General features: G+C 40.0%; 1 long non-coding RNA gene across 3 annotated transcripts; it reads left to right on the top strand.

Annotated features, from left to right (window-relative positions):
• The first annotated feature begins 697 nt into the window (after positions 1-697).
• Positions 698-10,443, top strand: LOC129412142 (uncharacterized). 3 transcript variants are annotated; one of them, XR_008633596.1, is made up of 5 exons: positions 698-3,641; positions 3,913-3,991; positions 6,069-6,322; positions 6,970-7,054; positions 7,172-10,443. It is a non-coding gene; the product is annotated as an uncharacterized LOC129412142 (long non-coding RNA). The 3 variants fall into 3 exon arrangements; XR_008633597.1 differs by lacking the exon at positions 6,069-6,322 and having other exon boundaries at positions 698-3,497; positions 3,579-3,641; XR_008633595.1 differs by lacking the exon at positions 6,069-6,322.
• The last annotated feature ends 2,952 nt before the right edge of the window (positions 10,444-13,395 follow it).

Below are 13,395 nucleotides of genomic sequence, written 5' to 3' on the forward strand. Positions count from 1 at the left end.
TGGAACCTACCTGGATGACTGAGTGATTACACAGATATATGGCCACGTGGTAATATAACAGAAAGCTCTACCATTTAATCTTGAAAATCTCACACTATTCGAAATAGTTTTAGAAATTTTAGCATTGTGACAACACTAGTGTCTTATATTCATTTCTTATGCTACAGTGGTCATCTGCCAAAAAAGTAAATATCTTAAAGGTGCACTATTATTTCTTTATCTGAAATGTTCTTCAGTATGGCTTGTGCTGCTTAGCTGGGGGAGCCTCTGCAGTATATATTTAACTTGAGTGTGTGTCTGAGGAGGGTCCCTACTCAATAGAAGACATCCTGCATTGTGCCCCACCACCAGCTCAGACTCCAAATCAGCCATGCCCTCTGCAGTTTGCTTATCAGGAGAATGTGGGAGTGGACGATGCTGTGCTCTACCTGCTCCATAGGTCTCTCTCTCTCTCTCTCTCTCTCTCTCTCTCTCTCTCTCTCTCTCTCTCTCTCTCTCTCTTTCTCTTTCTCTTTCTCTTTCTCTCTCTTTTTCTCTTTTTCTCTTTCTCTCTTTCTTTCTCTCTTTCTCTCTTCTCTCTTTCTTTCTCTCTTTCTCTCTTCTCTCTCTCTCTCTCTCTCTCTCTTTCTCTCTCTTTCTCTTTCTCTTTCTCTCTCTTTCTCTTTCTCTCTTTCTTTCTCTCTTTCTCTCTCTCTCTCTCTCTCTCTCTCTCTCTCTCTCTCTCTCTCTCTCTCTCTCTCTCTCTCGACAAAGGCAGTTGTGCTGTGAGGATGATCTTTTTTTGACTTCTCCTGTGCATTTAACACCATCCAACCTCTGCTGCTCAAAAACAAACTGATCGAGATAGGAGTGGGGGTGCATCAAGACTGGTGACGTGGGGGAGTACAGGCAGATCATTGAGAACTTTGTGGTTTAGTGCATGGCTAACCACCTTCAACTGAACACTGCCAAAGAGACGGTGGTGAACTTTAGGAGGAGCAGGCCACAGCTGCAACCTGTGACTATTGAGGGGGACACTGTGGAGGTTATAAAGTCACATGCGGTGACTGTCACTGTTGGATCTCGAGCTTGTCAAGTGATGAAAATTTGACAGCAAACGTAAATATGTCAGATAATAATTTAAATAGAAATGGAAATACTTCATATAGATATCATTCTTAATTGAAAAAAATCTACAAAATGCAAGATGCAGAGGTGTTATTATTTGCCAAAAATCAATTTGAATAAATAGGCCATGACAACTTTTGGGGATTGCCTCATAGGGCCAGTTCAAGTGGTGGGGGGCAGAGATACTGGAGGGCTGGTCAAAGGGTCCCACGTGCCTTAGTTTGATGACCACTGAGTTAGAGCATGGAAATCAGACCGAAGTCCGACGAGTTCGGACAAATATTTAGAACTTATATTCAGGCTCGGGTTGGACTCGGACACATCAGCGCGTCAGCTATTTTCTGTCTACAGTAAAATCGGTCGCTCTGAGACTCTTAAGTGTTCAAAAGATCAGAGCTCTGCACTTGTAGTTTATATACAAGTCAAAACTGTTATTATTATTTGTGAAATGTGGTGCAACGCAGAAGATACATGATTTTTAAACCATAAAAGACTGGCAATAAAGTCCACAGGAAATATACTATGGCTAATCTGCAGCTTCACCTCGATCCATGCGCTGAACAGACACGTGAGAAAATATCACTTTTTTACTTTTAAAGGACAGCGCTCTTTTGAGGACTGGGCTCATTATTTGCTGAGGACAATTTTTATGGATAATGTGGATGAGATGCTGCACTTTAAATTTACCACTTTACGAGAGGCGAGGAATAAAGTCTTCTCATTATTATCCCGAGTTTGTATTTTGCATCTCTGTGTCCTTAGAGCAGGGGTGCTCAATACGTCGATCGAGATGTACCAGTCGATCACCAAGGTCGTGTGGGTAGATCGCCGTGTCTCCTCTCGAACTCGCGTTTGGACCCAGTCTTGTCTCTCACTCAAGGTCTGACACTCAACAAGTGCGATCATATTTCATTACGGCCGCTGCTGTTGGCAATAAACTTGTAGCGGGGTGCAGGAGCATGTGGGGCGTTTCAGTGCAGCCTGTCAGTGTTGGGAAGGTTACTTTTAAAATGTGTTCCCCTACAGATTACAGATTACATACCCCAAAATGTAGTTTGTAACGTAATCCATTAAATTACTTAAAGTGAGTAACGTAATCTGAATACTTTGGATTACTTGATATTGTTATGCTTTTGAAAACAACATGAATGTAACAACCACATCCTGAAAATTCTTGTTTGTTCTCTTCAAATTGTCTGTTGAGCCCAAATCTCCATGAACAGACAACTGTTTACTGTAGAGAGGTAAAGACCAGGAAATCTTAACATGAGGTATTTGTTTTGTCTGCTAAAAGAAAATAAAAAGCCCAGTCTTTACTTAAGCATATTAAAAATATTGATAGAGAAATAATTTATATATGAAATCACTGCTGCCTTAAATTATGTCCACCTACTGTTAGGTGTCATATTGTCTAAACCAGGTTTAGTCCTGCTTTTAGACCTGGTTCAGTCCTGGTTTAGACCTGGTGTAGTCCTGGGTTTAATCCTGGTTTAGTCCTGGTTTAGTCCTGCGTTTAGTCCTGGTTTTAGTCCTGCTTTAGTCCTGGTTTTAGTCCTGGTTTAGTCCTGGTTTAGTCCTGGTTTTAGTTCTGGTTTAGTCCTGGTTTAGTCCTGGTTTAGCCCAAAATGTGAAAACAGGAAAATACCGCCGTGTAATCCATTTATTTCAACAAAGTAACTGTAATCCAATTACTACTCACTGAAACAGTAACTGTAACTGAATACAGTTACTCATAAATTGTACTCTGATTACCTAATCCCAGTTACACGTAATCCGTTACGCCCCAACACTGATAATATAGATTTATTGCAGTTTGTGTTTTTGTAACTTTATTCTACATTTACAGTAGTTTTTATGGATAAACCTGTTGTTGATAAACCTGTTGTCCGCGGCTCGCGGAGGCTCGGACACGTTGCATCTCACGTGGTCAGAAAAAAGTGAAAAAAGTGTCAAACTTAAAGAAACGCTCGCGGTGGGCTTTTTCAAAATAAAAGCCAGTGAGAAACAGACGTTTACAATAAAATAAATAAATAAATAATAAAAACTGCGTTATAGGCGTAAAAATAATTGTCGGCGTTAATGACTTAATTAGTTTACGCAAAGTTAACGCGTTAAAGTGCCCGGCCCTAGTATTTAGTGTCCTTATGTCCAAAGGCTAAAAGTGTGCCTCTTATTTTTCAGGTTTTCGACAGGAATTAGGCTTATGTGAAATTATTAAAAGTAGTGAAAGTGTAACCCAGGTTAATATATACAAATTTGGTCAATAGCGAATATTCCAACGGCGACGGGTCACTAAACGCGTCACGCGCACGATCGCGCTTTCCATAAGTCACCTGCTCCCCTCCCTCCATACACACCCGGGAGTGAGGCGAGACAGGGCGGCTGCGCAGGTATGGAGCTATCATCACAAATTTTCTGATTATATAACATCGGTTGTTCGTAAACTTACGCTTATTTATGCAACGTTTCAGGAGCCCTTACCGCTAATATCTGATGCCGGAAAGACCGAATTAAATGATAGCACAAAGGAATTGGTGAGTCTGTCTGTCTTGTTTGTTGCCGCTAGCATGCCAATAGCCTCCACCGCTTGTTCATGTATTGCAGGCTATTGGTTATGCTAATATCATTTATTGTTCATGTATTGAAATGTCATTTTACTTATTGTGTGGACTGAACTACTGTGTACATTATGAATTAAGCTAGCTAGCAGATGCACTATTAATCACAGAGTTACCGATAGCTATGGTTAATAGCTAATCAGCCCGAACTGGATTTAACTTAGACTGGTACTGTTATTTACCACAGGCCAGGTGATTCTGGCTGAGAAAACCATCCCGATGGCGAGCTGAACCCAGGAACTTTGCCTACAACTAAAGACACACAGGTAGGGGCTGTTGCAGCCAGTCCGCTCCTGCATTATATCTACTCAACCCACGTTTGGACAATTACACGCACACACACACCCTAAAAGACTATATGCACACTTCCACACGAAGTGCGGACATTAAATTTCACGTTTTGGTTTCTGGACAATGATAAGGACACTAACAAAGTGACTTATTCACCACTACTATTTCATATTGTTTCACATGTATTAACCAAACTTGAGGAAATCTGAAGATCATTGTAAAGTGTGTGTGTGTGTGTGTGTGTGTGTGTGTGTGTGAATTTCACTTTTCAATATAAAACACCAACCATAGCTCTGCAGTTTTTGTGCTTTTTATTGTTTCCCTACCTCCCAGAGAGCCACAGCCTAGCCTTCTGTTTTCTAGCCCTGTACCTACACCAACTCCACCCCTTTGTCCCTTGCATACACCTTTTTAGATATGCTACAAAAGCTGCAGTAAAATTGAATAAAAAAACAAAAAAGTACACTAGTAACTTTTTCAGAGTGTAATGCGAGCACAAAGCACATTTGTTTTGCTCTGGAATAAGCACAGAAAGTTAAGAATGTACAAGGGTTCAGATGCTCAGAGGACAGATGTTACAATTAAAATGTGTACTGTACTGTGTATCTTTCCTGGTAGGGGTTTCACCACGCAGTCATGCAGGTTTACACAAGAGGAAATGAAGGAGGGAGACAGACTTATCTCAGACCAGAAAATATGAAACTGATAACAACAAAGAAAGACTTGAACCAGGTCTAAAAGGATGTAACTATTTCAGATAATGGCTGAAAAACATTTACAATTTACAGTTGACAGAATGGCCTTCAATATAGCAAAGAGGGAGGGGAAAATCAAGGGAGGGGAAAATCAAGGGAGGGGAAAATCAAGGGAGGGGAAAATCAAGGGAGGGGAAAATCAAGGGAGGGGAAAATCAAGGGAGGGGAAAATCAAGACTACTGTCAAACCACGCGATTTCACACCACAGTCACCTTCTTGCTCCTCTGGGGTACCCTTGGCCACCTGAGACCTCAAAAAAAGGTGAGCTGAAATTCTGCCTATTGGCTATTTTTTTTTTCTTTACAAGTTTAACTTTGTGAGATAGACAATACTCCTCCTTTTAAATATCATTATTTAATCTGCGTAAAATGAAGGTGCACCCAGGCCTGGTGTTACAGTGTTGGGCGCTTCGCTTGTTTGTCTTCTCTCTCTCGTCGCCTCCGCGCGCCCCCGCCTACCTGATTTTGCTCGCTCGTGTCTCCTTCACTCCTCACTACCACCGTGAACGCCGAAAGTTGGTGCCAGTGTTGCACCCCCGAAATGAGCGACAAGACTCGCGTTCATTTTAACTTTTGGGCACAAAGTAAAGTACAATGTACAATGAAATCATAGAATAAAGAATATTATCAATGAAGTATGCACTGTAAACCCGAATTTGTCACAAAAAAAGATTGCCGTATAATAAAAAAAAATTAATAATTCTACTAAATTAGATTTTATAATTTTTTAATGCATGTATCCAATTTTCAGCACAATAAATTATTTACTTTAATTATTATTAGCATAATTTTTTTATTTAGGCATAAATTATAGTTTTTACTTTACATCTGTTTTTTTTACTTTACAGCTAATTAAGGATTTCAACAATCCATCTGGATAACAATCAGAATTAACTATAACATACAACATTTTTCCACTATTTCATCAAAATTACTTTATTTCAATCATCATTATCTTAACATTTTTAAATACAGGGCTTGATTAGACTAATAATAATTTGCATATGTATGCACATAGCCATGAGTGAAGCTAATGTTTTAAAAGTAAAATAATAATATATGGCCTTTGCATGTAATTAGTCTCATAGCCAATGACAACACAATACAAAACATTTCTTTCTAGATCTGTGGAACTCCCATTATGATCAGGATACCACAAACACTTCAGGACATATAATGCTGCTGCTGCTACTGTCCTCTATCTGGAGTGCCACACATGGCACAACAAAACTGTCCTTCTCACTTCATTATATTCAACAATATAATATCAGATTGCGTTTTTGTCCACATAATGAAGCGGTATGGAGAAGAAGAAACTGCAGCTGTTGGACAAATACCAGGATCTGAAGAAGAGCGGGAAACTGGAAACACCGCAGCAAACGCTAGCACCGCCGCTAACGGTAGAGCAGAGGCGTACACCGGTAAAAAAAAAATATATAGCGGACTATGAGGAGGAACTGCGCCGCTCTGAACACGACAACCAGAGACTCCAGCGGCTCCTGGACTCGGCTCTGAGGGCTATGAGCCCGAGAGTGGTGCTAGTCAGAGCCAGTAAGTCTTATGGATACTATGGATCCTATTTTTAGCCTATGTAAAAAAAAGTATGAAAAATGCATATGATGTAGAAACCAGCTCATTAGAAATGACAGACATGTCTATAACGGCAGAAGAACCTGTAGGAGTTCAAATCACTTCAGATACTGACTCAAATGTATTTACAACTTCATGGAGTGCATTTACATGCACATCAGTATCCCGGGTTTGATCGTTTTTTTTGAGTATTCCGGTTTCTTCATGGTGCATGTATGTGCAGTATCCTGGTTTCAGTATCCCGGTCATGAGAAACTGGGATACTGTAGCTGGTATATTCCGATAGTAACTGGGATACTGTGGCATGTAAACGCAGTATCCCGGTTACTGCAACATGAAGTTAAGTGCGCATGCATCCAAAAGACAAACACTTTCCAGTCTTTTCACCACAACAGTAGCGACATAAAGTGACCCACATAAATAAAGTGACCATACATGAGTGAAATGACTGTAAAATAAAGAGCTGCGCTAAACCTGCACATGTACAATCTGCACTCATGGACAGAAAAGACACCTCATCAGCCTTAAAGTACACTATAGACAACTTCACAGAGTGTTAATGTCACAAGACTGCACGTGTAAGTGTAAGTGTCTCTTGTCTCCTGCAGCTGTCCAGCTCCCCTCTCTGAGTCCTGGTCTGACTCCACACATTAAAGAACCCAACATCAAACAGTAGGAAGACCAGCTGCAAGTGTGAGTCTCAGACACTTTCAAACTGCAATTCTTTACTTTGTTATTCATTCTTCTTCATTTCTTTTAAAAATATTTAGATTGGGTTTTAAATATACAAATGTATCTTCTATTTTTCAGGTCTGTCCCAGAGTTTAGTGCTGTGAGCGTGAAGACAGAAGAATCCTCACTGCTTCAACAAAGACAAACTGAGCAAAGAGGGGACACACAGAGAGAGGACATCAGAACAGAGACACACATCCACTCAGAGACAGAGGGGGAAACCGATCACTCTTCTGAGACTGACAGTGATGAAGACTGGAGAGCTCCACTCAACTGCTCACCTACACACATGGACACAGGGGCTGATGAAGACCACCACAACCAAGACCAGAGGCAGAAGCACCACTGCACAAAACCCACACCTGTCCCCCAAATACAAGTCTACACCAAAGACCAGAGCCACTGTGGACAATGGAGACATGTCAGGAACTGGCGAAGGAGCTAAGAGCAGGAAACACAAGTGCTCTGTTTGTAAAGAGAGATTTGGGTCTAAATATAAACTACAGAAACACAGGAGAGTTCACATGGGAGAGGAACCGTTCAGATGTTCAGTTTGTAAGAAAGAGTTTGCTTTAAGATCTACTCTCAAAAGACACATGATTACACACACACAGGGGAGAAACCATTCAGCTGTTCAGTCTGTAAGAAGGGGTTTGCTGATAGGTCCACTCTCAAAACACATATGAAGAGACACCATAGACTGCATATATAAATAAATATAGCTAAGGACATAGCTAACACACTCTTCCGGCTCCCACTGACCCTGGCTCCCATTGATTTACATTGTAATATTGGGGTCCCTCTCTCTATAGCTGCTGCTGTAAGCCTTGTCATTTTGGTCTTAAAATGCTTGTACTAACCCACTCTATGATTCTGGTGGTGGTGTTTTTTTCCACAATTTTTTTGTTGTTAAAAAAAATCCTGTTCATAATATACAGTGTTGGGAAGGTTACTTTTAAAATGTATTCCCCTACAGATTACAGATTACATACCCCAAAATGTAGTTTGTAATGTAATCCATTAAATTACTTAAGTGAGTAACGTAATCTGAATACTTTGGATTACTTGATATTGTTATGCTTTTGAAAACAACATGAATGTAACAACCACATCCTGAAAATTCTTGTTTGTTCTCTTCAAATGGTCTGAGCCCAAATCTCCATGAACAGACAACTGTTTACTGTAGAGAGGTAAAGACCAGGAAATCTTAACATGAGGTATTTGTTTTGTCTGCTAAAAGAAAATAAAAAGCCCAGTCTTTACTTAAGCATATTAAAAATATTGATAGAGAAATGATTTATATATGAAATCACTGCTGCCTTAAATTATGTCCACCTATTGTTAGGTGTCATATTGTCTAAACCAGGTTTTAGTCCTGGTTTTAGTCCTGGTTTTAGTCCTGGTTTAGCCCAAAATGTGAAAACAGGAAAATACCGCCATGTAATCCATTTATTTCAAAGTAACTGTAATCCAATTACCACTCACTGAAACAGTAACTAACTGAATACAGTTACTCATAAATTGTACTCTGATTACTTAATCCCAGTTACATGTAATCCGTTACTCCCCAACACTGCAGCCTGTGCGCTCAGTGCAGCCCGCGGAGACTCTACGGCACATCACAAATACACACGCTCCCTATGCACGGCTCGTCTGCAACAGCGTGTGCCCTCGTGTACCAGCGTGCATCACAGGGCAGGTTCAACTTCCTAAACATCCTACCTGTCCATCTGCCTCACGTCAGCACGCCGCCCCTCGCCTTTTCACGCTCTCGCTCCTTCCTGCGTACAGCGAACACAAACCCCTCCCACAGTGCGGCTGATTAGAAGAGCAAGATCAAACGTGAAGCAAAAAACAGTCTAAATTTGTGTTCCAGTGTTGGCACAAAGCAGGTCTACAGCATAGAGCAGATCTACAGAACAGACCTACTGCCACATTTGGCTGAAGTTTGCCTAACAAAAGTGCACAAATGCATCTGTGTTTGTCACGATGTGCGTTTGGTTTGGTAAATGTGCAGAGGCTGGTAAATATCACTGCAAAACCAGAAAAGAATGAAACTCCAGTTTGGAACTTTAAAAAACAGGTTTAAAAATCTTCCTTCACTTTTTTCACAGTTTTGTGTGAAGTGCCAGAGGAAGTTCTCTTAAAGAAGGGGTTCTCAAACTGTGGGTGAGGGTCCAAAAAGGGGCACAAAGTGTTTCAGTGCAGTTTGCTTGGCTTTGTATTAGGTAGATCTTTATGACTTGGTCATTTTGTAAGTAGCTTGCAAGCTGAAAAAGTGTGAACACCCCTGCCTTAGAGGAACACAAACAATATTCTCCATGTGTCATTAGGCCTATGAAAATAGTGTGATTTAATTGTGTCGGGTTCAGACACAAACAGCTTAATGCCTATTGGCCTCAGGTCAGATTTAATCACTGCTCTTTTGGACGCAGGTCAGGTTTGGAGAGAAAAATTCATCCCGATCCACACAGCAGTAGCAGTACTTTTTGGGAGGATAGCTTCTCAAAAATATAACTCTCTAGTACTTAAATCCATTTTTGTATTCAATTCAAACTTAAAAACATGGGGAAAAAATCTCACAAGATAATTTTCAGTATGTGTGCACAATCCCCTGGCAAGTTTGTCTCGCAAGATCTTGTCCCTATTAACCAATCATTGTGGAAAACCTTTAATTATAATATACTGCATTATATTATTATGGATTGTATACAGACAGAAATGCATGGTCTGTCCTGCAATACGAAGTGTTGCTAAATGTCTCTCCACACACTTGACAGTTTTTTTTATTAGTTATTGTGCTTTTTTCCATTGATGTTGTATTCTTTCTTATCATTGGCTGTAAAATTGCTGTTGAAATGTCCTGTTCACTTAAAACTACCAGGTATTTAAAATTCAAACTGAAGTTGCTTGTCTCCTTGGCGATGTTATTGCTTTGCCTGGAATGTTCTTCAGTATGACATTAAACTTTTAAGAAATCCATGGAGAAATGACATCACAAGGCCAATTTCAGAGGTCAGATCCACAGAGAGGCGAAGGGAATCAGATCTGTGTGACTGCAAACCTTTCATTCAAATGAACGACGTTCAAACTGTTTCCCTTTCCAGCGGAATTGAAAAATTGTGAAAAAGCGAAGGTGATGGGCCGGATCGATCCACAAGAAGGACCAAAAAGGAAACCTTCGGCTGCCTAAGAAATCATCCCAAGTTTGCAGCGAACATTTTTTATATGGAGCGCCATCAAAACCCTCGCTCAACCTTGGTTACGAAGTTTTACATGTGTTAAACTTTATATCATTTTATTTTTATCATGAAACTTTCTAAAAGCAAGGATATTGATACTACTGAGCATTTCCTGCAGCAATCTAATGAATTCTGTTTCTACATAGTTTTTTTTATTATCATATTTTTTCCCTCCATTACTGGCCAAGGTAACAGAGGGAAAACAGTTCATATAGTAAAAAAAAAAAAATATATATATTATATATATAATATATATATATATATATATATATATATATTTCTACTGCATTCTCCCTGAATTATTCCATACATAGTGTATTGTTTTCATAATTATGGTATTGTATTAGGTTATGGTGGTCTCTTTTTTAGCATTATCTGTAAAAATATACAATATTTTGAGAATAAACTCAGATATTACAAAACATATGAGTGAAGTCTTTGAAATGAATGGCGAGTATAGTTTAATATCATGAATAAATCAATGTTTCAAGTTTGCAGTTTGTTTTCTGTGTGATCATGTTTCTCCCTGTGTCTGGATGGGTTTAATCCAGGTGCTCCGGTTTCCCCCATCAACCCAAAACATACTCCAGGTCTCCGGAACAGTTGATAGTCAAGGTCAGTTAAATACAATCAATCAATGAACCTGACAGGTGGAAATTAGCACTGGTGCTAGTGGCTAGACACTTCACCCACAGTGTGTGTGAGTGATGGTGGTGGTCCGTGGGACCGTTGGCGCCGATTGGCATGGCAGCTGCGCTTCTGTCAGTCTGCCCCAGGGCAGCTGTGGCTACAACAGTAACTTACCATCACCAGGTATAGAGTGAATTGATAATGCTGAATGTAATGCTCCGTAAAGCATCTTTGTGACAAAAAAATGTCTGTGAAAAGCGCTATATAAATAAAGACTTACTTACTTACAGTGTTTGAATGGACATGACTAGCATTGTTGGAACTAGTCATCTCCTAGCCATGCTAACCATGTGCACCCGCTCCGTCGTCGTCAACAAGGACTGGTCTATTACAGACTGTGACTTTAAGATTAGTCTAGTTTCCAAGTATGGAGACATGCGAACTGGAACTTGAATGAACTTTATAATCACTCTTGATTAATACTTTTTGCATATATCATATATATAAATACTGGTTCTTAAGGAAAAGTTAATCATTTAAATAAATGGATGTATTTAATCATACCTTGTGATATTCGATCTTTGAACTGTTGATGAAGGTAAATGAAAAAAAAAAATAAAAAATTTATGATAAAAATTTGCTTGGAAGGACTGACATATTTTATAAAAATAGTTCCCTTTCGTTTTGAAGTAATATTAAGTTTTTGGAAGAAAAAAACTGACAAATTATACAAAATCATGCACCTTCTACTTGTTTGCACAATTTTCCCTCCGTTACTTTTCCCTCTGTTACCATGACCTTTCTTCATAAAAAATCTCATTACTCAAAAATTAAGAGGTTTTTCAACCTAATCTTGAACCATATGGTAGAAAACTATATGAAGCAAATATTCAAACCAGTTTGTTAAGGATATGTAAGTGAGAACCAAGAGTTATCACTGTTTGTATTTATTGCCCAAAAAGTGCTGCATATTTCATTCCCTCCATTACCGACATGAGTTTTAAAATTTTTTGTCAACAACTTGAAAGAATATCACAGGTTTAACTTTACCCTGTTGGAGTGTTAACTCTTTCCTACATTCTGATACTTTACTTATTTCAATAGTCCCTCTAGTTTCTGAATAAGAGCTATTTGAATGTAAAAAGATCTGCCCCTGTTTCCCTCCGTTACCGCCGTTTTTTGTAAACCGAGACTGCTCCGAGGGACACCAAACTTTGGGTGAGTTCCATAAAGGTCCAGTGAAAACCCCAGAGGATCTGGAAATTCAAACCAAGACCTAGGACGAAGAAGAGTCAAAAACACTAGAGACTCCCAATCCAATGGAGGTTCAAATTCTGGAGGTACTAAATGTGACCCAGTCTCTGGACACCTCCAAGAGTCCAGAGGAGGCAGAAACATTAGAGACTCAAGAGGATGTAGAGAGTCCAACGTCAGGAGAAACTAGACTGAAACAACAAAGTCCTGTGGAGAAAGGGCTCCTTGGTATGTTTGACAGCAGTTCAACTGACAACAAATCTCCTGAAAATGACCAGACTCCAGAGCCGCTGGACATCAGCTCAGAGGGATCCGAAATGAAGTCCCACCAGGATGCAGTAGTGCAGACTCTGGAGAAGGCTCTGGACCAGTTCAAAGTCCCAGCTGAAGTTCATATCAAACCAAAGAACATCAAGAAGCTGGGCAAAGCTGCAGCCAGAGACTTGATCCACGAATACGGCTCTGCCATCCAAGCTCTTGGTGATGGCTTTGGGACTGGATGCCACAGACTTCCAGAAGGAAGCCGTGAAACACTTGAACTTCCGGCTCAGAACTGTTTTAGTACGGCTCTTTCCACAGTGGGACAAGCCCAAGAAGAAGGTCTGTTAAACAGCGCCCCTGTGTCCTTTAAGAGTCACTTGTTTGGTGGAGAGGGGTCAAAGGTCACTGGACACTTTTGAAGTTGAGAGGTTTCGCTTCTATCCAGAGCTCATTTTAAGAGTCAAAATGCTGAATGGAAGTTGAAGCGTTTTCATTTCAAAAACTGTTCAGATGAAACCTGCAACTTCTTCTCACAGCAGACACAATGCCTTCATTCAAATGCATTAAAAAAATAAAAATAAAAAATTCCCCCTTCCACCAAATATTGTCATTATCTTTCTTTTATGTCCTTTTCTCTCTTAAAGGGCCCATCTCATGCAAAATAACTCTTTTCACATTGTATCTTCTGCACATAAACAAGCACAATTTGGGTTTTGGAACATCCATTACACAATAGTTCTGAAATCTTACTGATTTCTTGGAGACAGTCACAGACCAGGAACTATGAAAGGCCGACTATTGCTCATCCCCCCGCCCGTCCTGAGAAAACACAGGCTCCGCTCTCCAAACGTGACGTAGGCGACGAGTGAGCCGCCCTTCCTCTACCCATCTCAGGGAGGGAGGGGGAGACAGACG

The sequence above is a fragment of the Boleophthalmus pectinirostris genome, unplaced genomic scaffold (assembly GCF_026225935.1).
Source record: "Boleophthalmus pectinirostris isolate CB_2022bp ecotype Guang Dong unplaced genomic scaffold, ASM2622593v1 HiC_scaffold_7, whole genome shotgun sequence".
Taxonomy (NCBI): Eukaryota; Metazoa; Chordata; class Actinopteri; order Gobiiformes; family Gobiidae; genus Boleophthalmus; species Boleophthalmus pectinirostris.